Source organism: Mauremys reevesii, linkage group 4 (assembly GCF_016161935.1).
Source record: "Mauremys reevesii isolate NIE-2019 linkage group 4, ASM1616193v1, whole genome shotgun sequence".
Taxonomy (NCBI): Eukaryota; Metazoa; Chordata; order Testudines; family Geoemydidae; genus Mauremys; species Mauremys reevesii.
The window spans coordinates 111,484,943-111,493,154 of record NC_052626.1 but is presented as its reverse complement, the minus strand read 5'-3'; positions in this window follow the sequence as shown (position 1 = coordinate 111,493,154).

Genomic DNA, 8,212 nt, shown 5'->3' with positions numbered 1-8,212 from the left:
TACATTGATTCCTGACCAGTGGTTGCTGAAACTTAAGTATAGACAAGGCTTGAGGTACAATGAAGAAATTACCTGAAGTCATACACAGGTGGCACTACTGTCCAGATCGGATCCTATTCGACTCCTGTGTCCCAACCTTTCACTGTAGCATTGAGAACATACGTGGCCACCTCAACAAGACTACAGAGCACAATGTCATTCTAAAAGTGCAGGCTCTAAGACTGTTGAAATATTTGATTTTCCAAGAGATTGCTAACTGCGCCAAGCCCTTGCATTTCACTTAGAAGCAGAATATGCAATTTGTTGATGAAATGTCAGTTTTAAGTGGAACACCCACCCAACTCCCAAAATAAAACTAAGCACGGTCTATGCAACCAACCTCTCAGACAAAAGTTTGGGAAAACAGAGGAGCCTTGCAGTGTGCCCTGGAAGTCTTTTAAATAACAAATTTGGTCAGACCCACACAGTAAGAATGTGACTTAGTGGCAGACAAGCTTGTAAATAATAAAGACTTCCTTATAGCTGAAGTTTTTGAGTGCTCAGCAAGGCTCCCTTTACATGCTGAATTTGATAAGGCTTCTCCAGCCAAAGACTATCCCTGGGCCTTTCACCTGGTCCCAGGGGAAACCAGTACCTGACTTCCCACTTCTCATAGACTCCTGCCCAGAAGCAATTAGATTTTTTCAGAGGCTCCCAACCAAGGCTCTTTAGTGCCTCCAGATGCTGCCATGGATGATGTAAGTCTCATCAATAATGACTTAAGCTTCTGAAGTTCTCTCTTTGCTTCCTCTGGGCCAGATTGTGAACTCCTTGCTCCCATTGGTGAATCAGAGTGAAATCAATGGGATGACCCAGGTGAGTAATTTTTAACCAGTGGCAGTAAGGAGAGAGAGGTGGAGGTGCCACAACCAAGCTTGAAGGAAATTAGATTATTTGCTCAGGAAAACATCACACTGCAGTTGGGTGAAAAGTCAAGATTTAACAGCTCCTAGCAGTAGGGAAAAGATGGCCTTGTAGTTAAGGCAACAGACAGTGATGCGGGAGACTTGGGTTCATGGATTTCTGTTGTGACTTTGGGGTCTGCACCTCAGTTCCTTAATTATAAAATGGGGCTAATAATGCTTCCTCTGTCCATCTGTCTTATGTAGATTGTAAGTGCTTCAGGGCAGTGACAGTCTCATATGACATGTATATATAGTACCTAGCACTATGGGTCCCTGAGCTCCGTTGAGGGTCTCTAAGCATGACTAACAGTATTAACCATAGAGATGGGTATTTATCACTCAGGAGCGAGAGAAGGAATGGCCAGTTTCACTCACACACCCAAATACACAAAGATGGTCACATTAGCATTATACAGTATGTCTCTCTCTCTATATATATAATTTATTTCACACAATCCTGATAAGAGTTACAGGTGTATTTGGAATCATTTACAGTTTCACAGCATATGGAGTGGCCATACAGCTTCTGATGTGAGTAACATACAGTGTGTAGAGAGTACACATTTCCAATCCACCCACCCGCCATTCACACAATGGGTTTCAAAGCTAATACTAGATTCAGCTACGTAGGAAGCCTTGAGAATGCTAGGATACAGCGTTGGGTGTCATACAACACTGTAGGTCACAATGGGACAAGCTAAACTACTTTAATTTTCAATCTAGTATTTCTAGTCTACCTGCATTATTGCATTTATACGCTTTTTTTTTAAAGTCAAAGTAAAGAGAATACTATATGGGAAAGGAAAAATTCTTTACTATTTTAGGATTTGAGCTGCAGCCCATACAAAGTGTCCATAAAAGCATAGACAAGATTATAAATTCAAAAAGGTATAAATTAGCTGTATAGCTTTTGTGTGTAGATAGGTGTCCATTTTCCCTGGGAAATGTACCCAGCAGCATATTGTCTCTGAAAGCAACAAAATCAAACCTCTATGTTAAATACAGGTAATTGTGTGTTAACCAGTAGGTCTGTACAGGGAAAAAAAATCAAAGTGTCACTCTGATAATTACTATTAGTTGGAAAATTTTTAGGGCTTGATCCAAGGCCAATGGAAAGACTCCCACTGACCTCAACTATAATTGCAAACTAACATGGCTTCACCCAGTAATGTGCTGGACTCTTTCCATTGACTTCAATAGGCTTTGGATCAGGCTCTTAAGAATTACTAGTTAAAAAAAATCCCCTTTAATCAGACCAGCAAGTTTCCTTTATATACCTTTAGTTTCTCCGATACCTCATAAAGAACCTGAACCTACCTTAGCAGATGGTGGAGTATTTTGGATAGTTGGGATTGCACGTTTTAAAGGTTTCTTTAGAAAGGTTCCTAACCAGTGATTCAGGAAAAGGCCACAAGGTTAAGAGGGGACGCTCAAAACTTAATAAAGTCAAACAATTTCCTTTTTTAAAAAGAAAGGCGGTGGGAAGATGCTGTCCTTGGTTTTGTTGACTCGCCCTAGGAACTTTGGACTGTTTGACGCTACAGCGATAGAGTCTGGCACATATATAGGGCTTCATGAAGATAGGCAGAATTTAAAGTTTCCCTCTCACTGCTGGGCATTGTTGCTCCATAGCATCAACGTGCAAGGGCAGAAACTTTGATTCTTGGGATCCTGACTCAGGTCCCTAAGTGGGCCAGATACAACTGTGAAAACCAAGGTGAGGTGGAATGAGAAGATGGCTATGCAAGGAAGCTTGCAGACTCTAGTCTACGTGGGGGAAGTAGGGACAGGGGTGGCATGTGAATATGTTGTAGATCCTAACCTCATTTTATCCTAATTCTGTATGTGCTGGCAAGGCCAGTTCTATTTTATCAGTGAAAAGTAGTGTAGAACAGCAGATTCTGCTCCCACTGCTTGTGGTAAACTGGGTCACATTACTACATATCAGGTGAGTCACCGACAGCGTTTGACAGAATGGAGATTTTAAGACGGGGCAATGCAGCAGTGGAAGGTAGAGCCACATCTATGAGTAGCTAAGACCAGTAACCTTCCAAAGTGTTTGCCTGCTCTGAGATTCATCTGATTGGGAAAGCTGTTGTTTCAAGGCAATGCGAACTTGCCATGTGATGAGCACATCTTCACACTAACATATCCCCATGGGACAACACAATCTGAACAGCCCACCAAAATGGAAACAAAGCTTGCACACTTTTCTGTGCCCAGCTGATGCACCAACTTCAAACCTGTTCTGTTGTGGCGGGGGAAATACAGCATGTGCCATGCACATTAGCAGATTTCCAAGGCCCACTATGATCCATGCCATGGACCTAGATCAAAATCAGGCCTCAAGTCTTTTGTCAACAAAATATATTTAATTTCTTTCATCTCTGCACTCAGATAACTGAAGGACCAATAGCACTGACTTGAGCCATGCACAGAGCATGCAATACTGCGCTAGCGTCCCTCACACAGCTTTGCCAGTGCATCTCAGTCCTGATCTGCAATCATTCCTCAGTGCTTCAGTCAGGGGCCTCCCTTGAACAGAGTGTCAATCATGTAGTGAGTGAGTCACTGGTGTGCAATAATGAGGACTAGAATGAGACTAGCAGTGTCCCCAACTTCCATTGACTGCAATGGAAATTGAGGAAACTCATCACCTTGCAGACTTGGGCCATAATATTTACTTGTGACTTGGGTAATTATAGCAGATTAAAAGCTTGTGCCCCCCCCCCTGTGATATATAGCCCCTGAGTATTCCATCTATATATTAAATGGCATAACTTTTGCTATTCTTTGGGTGGACTGTTAAAACTCTACTCCTGCATTTGACAGGCACAGAAATCTGGTTTCAACATAGCCTTGGTGAGAGCACACTTGGAAAATTGCTTGGGAAGATTATAAATAAATAAAATGCAAAGAAGGGAAGCGAGTATTATTCCAAAGTTGGAGAATAAGCCATTAAGTATCAGGAAACAAATGTACCGGATTAGATTCTCAGCTGATATAAATCAATGTAACACCATTCAAGTCAATGGGCTATGCCAATTTATTCCAGTTGAGGATCTGGCCCATATAAACTAGAAATGAGATTGGGAGTGATGGAGGGAACTTAGTCATAGTCTATGAATACCTAATAGTTAATGGAAGTGCAGAATTTATTCTCCAATGATGGCTGGAAAAAGGGCAAAAACCTGCAGCTAATGAGGAAAAGTTCTTAACTGTATGAGAAAATTGTGCAATGAAATGATCTTCTCAATGGCACGTGGTCAAAGCACCATCATTATGGAATGACATAGTGAGTAGCCCTGTGAAGACATTGGACTGAATGACACACATGGCCTTCAGTGGGTCTACTGTCTATGGGCCAGATTGCAATATCCTTAGGCTACAGAGTACCTTACATCATGATTAATCCCTCTGACGTCAATGGGAAAAGGTGCTACTCCATGTAATCAAGGCTAGGAGAGTCTAGCCCAAGGAGAGGAACATTAGATATAATTTATGTCATTTGATAGTCTAGTTTAGGTATCACCTCATCTTCTGCCACAAATTAAACATAATAGCTAAGGTTTATCAGCCTACACTCAATGCTCTTAACATAATTGGACATGCTGTTAAATGTAATAAGCAGTATTTGCAACAGATGGACTTTGGTGAAGGATTAAACTAAAATCACGATTGGCTTGGAAGAGATTTTAAAATCAACGGGCCAAGAAAAGTCATTTCTTGATGATCCAAGTCCTTAGATTATTTAAGGATTGTTTTAAAATAAATTGTATTTTTGGGCTAGGAGTAAGTCACTAGATGTAAACGGAGCAGTAGGTTTGAATGCACTATGCGAGAAGGACACTCTTTATAGTCTCTGCTTATGGCTTCCCTGGCAGTCCATGAGATCGAAGGATAGAACCTGAAGTATGTGAGAGCTCCACATGTGGAACCCTTTAAGGATCAAACCTAATGGTTGTTTTCCCCATTTCCTATGAGTGAAATTAACCCAGGACAGAGGGACCATGCCAGGCACTACCACAATACAAATAATTAAGAACAGAAAATGGGTAAGTAACTCTAACAGCCTGATCCACAGCCTCCTGAAATTAGTGGAAAGACTCCTCTTCATGTTTTTTGGATCACCCCCAAAGCCCTGATTCAGCAAAGCACTTAAGCATGTAACATTGAAGTCAGTGGGTCTACTTAAAGTTAAGCATGTGCTTAAGTGCGTTTGGTGAATCAGGGCCAACGTAAGATAGAAATCACCTGGCAGAATACATTCTTACCATGCTGAAAATGCTGTCAGAGCATCCCTCATGCTCAGATTTGATTCTATCCCACAGCAAAACTATTAAGAGGCATGGGCCTGATCCAAAGCCCATTGAAGTCAATAGAAGTCTTTCCATTGACTTCAGTGGGCTTTGGGTCAGGCCGCATCAGAGGAAATGTGGTCAATTTCAGCTTTACAGAGCTAGAGACAGGGAAAACCCTGTACTAAATTGTCCAAGAGATAAAAGCGACATTCTTGCATTGGGTCGAGAGGGGTGGTTTCTTCAAAATAGAATATAGTAATTGAATCTATTGTTTTAAAGATAAGCTGCATTTTCTACTGCAGTGTTTGTATAATTAATCTATTAAATTTCTAATTTATAAACAGCATCAATAAGAGTAAACTAGCAATCTAGATCCCTACAAATCCCCAAGCCAGAATCTTATCAATTTCAAGCTTTAATTCGTTCTCATTGAGGAGATGTCACTAAAAGGACCTCATATTACAGCAAACACAACACAAAACATCAAGCAAATAAAGGCATGTGCTCAGTGCTCCCGCAAAACAGGACGACTATTTATTTAGCACAGCAAGTTCATTCGTTAGCCTTTTGCCTCGTGACAAATTGGGTTTCAATCTGTCGTAGGTTCCAAGCAAGAGATAATTTGCTCTTCTCAGTCTAGTTCTCATTGGACTTGTGCTCAACAGGAAACCACCATGCAGTGCGGCACAAAGGTATAACAGGCAGCATCTGCTAAAAGGGGTAGTTGCAAGTCAGGACTGAAGGGCATAGAAACCCTGTGTGTTTAGGAAGCTTGCATGGCACCTCCTTGTGATATACCAGACTCAAACCAGCACTAGTTCCACTACAACACAACACAACACATTCCAAAATACTTTAAAAGAGGAAGTACCTTTTTGAAAGCAAGTAGCCCACGTGACTATTTGGGGAAGGTGGGGAGACAGTAATTTTTAGCTTGTAGCACAATGGGGATGCTATACATTCAGGAGTTTCCTAGCCAGACATTCTCTTAGTGGTAAGAAACCAGGACCAAAAATGTTGCTTAGGGCATTGCATGGCAGAATGTGAATGGTACAAAAAAGAAAACATGGACACTTTGTGTGAATGCAGGTGCACAAATAAAGGGTTGTCTCAATATTTTTCTTTACAAAAAGTATGGGGTGTGTGGCTTTACAAAGACTGCAGTAAACTGTAATATATACATGTAATATTCTTCAAGAAGGCGGTGGGGTTGTACACATCCACACAAAAATGGGTGTTTTCAGACCAGCAAACGAGCTGGGTTCTGGAGAATGAGTCATGGACAGTGGACAACAGTACCGAGCAATTACAGTAAGTGAATGATTCCCTTATAGACCTAACCTATTTCTTCACGGCCATAAATATGATTGAGGGCAAGGTTATTTTTCAAGATGACGAGTTCTTGTCCTGCCACCCTCACGGTCTCCCATGTCTCAATAACCTCTCTGGCATATTTCAGGAGGAAATTATTGGCTTAGAACTAGAGATGGGCCTGCATGAAAATCACGTATCTTAATGCTTTGGGGAACAGTTCAGATCTGTATGGAAGTTTTGCAGCTCAGGCCCCTCCCAACTCAGAACTTTTTTTCTCAGTTTTCCAAAAATCAATGCAGTCAAATTAAAATACTTTTAAAAGGAGAGAGAGAGGCTCCTGTGAAGCATCCAATGTTTCCTTTTCCTCCTTAAATTTCTGTCTACCCTGGTTAGTTCAGAGCAGAAAGGAGCTAGATCTGTGATTTTTATCACACACTCCACTGGAAAACAAATCTGCCAGAACTAAATGGGAGGGCAACAAACAGGGAAACATCTCTTGACGTAATTTACACTTGAAACTAGAAATCAAATCTCCGCTTCATAAGTTCCAGGAGTCACCAGCCCTGCATTGGCAGGAGACAAGCTAGACAATTATTATGATCTCTTCTCCATTTCAGATGTCTATACCTTGCACTGCCCCCTTTTCACCCTATCCTCATCCCAGCCTACAATAATAAATTAACATCTCAGCATCTGCAAAACATCATGGGGACAAATTAGCTCCCCAACAAGGAAAGGTTATTAAAGAAACAACCAGCCACACAACCTTCTGGATAAATAACAACAAGGAATCCCCCATGATGTAGCTAGTCTATTCTTACTAAGGTTTTCCCAGAGCCTTCTCAGTACAGGAGGGATTGTATTACAAGGTGAAGTTATAAGTCCTGTCCATAATACAGGTGAAACAGTGCTAGCACCTATCAAGTTTAAGCATGGTGGTTGTTAGCACTTGTTTAAACAATGGGGCAAACCTGATCATATTGCATCAGTCTGTGCAATGGAAAAGAACATATGCAGGTTAAAACTCAGAAACACACAATAGTTTGGAAACCAGGAGATAGAATTTTATACCCAAAGAGGCCGCATACATCTGGGAATATTGTAGAAAAGATGGTGAAAAAACTAACTGCAGGAATAGAAGGGAATTTGTAAAGAAGCTGTGCCCAAATATTCTGGTGAGCCACGTGCACTCAGTAGGCCAAATTCTTCAAGGACTCTGAGTTAGAAATATAGGAATTGCCAGACTGGATCAGATATGTGGTCCATCCAGTCCAGTATCCTGTCAAACACCAGCAGGGCTGGCTCCAGACCCCAGCGCGGCAAGCACGCCCGTGGGGCGGCCCTTTCCCGGGGGGGCGGCAGGCTGGGCCGGCGGACCTGCCGCAGTCATGCCTGCGGGAGGTCCAGCGGAGCCCCGGGACGACCGGACCTGCCGCAGGCATGACTGCGGAGGGGGCGCTCGTCCCGCGGCTCCAGTGGACCTCCCGCAGGCATGACTGCGGACGGTTCGCTGGTCCCGCGGCTCGGCTGGACCTCCCTGCGGCAGCTCAAGCGGAGCCGCCGGACCTGGTCCAGCCGAGCCACGCGACCAGTGGACCCTTCGCAGTCAGGCCCGCGGGAGGTCCGCGGCTCCGGGGCGCCTCCCGCGCATGA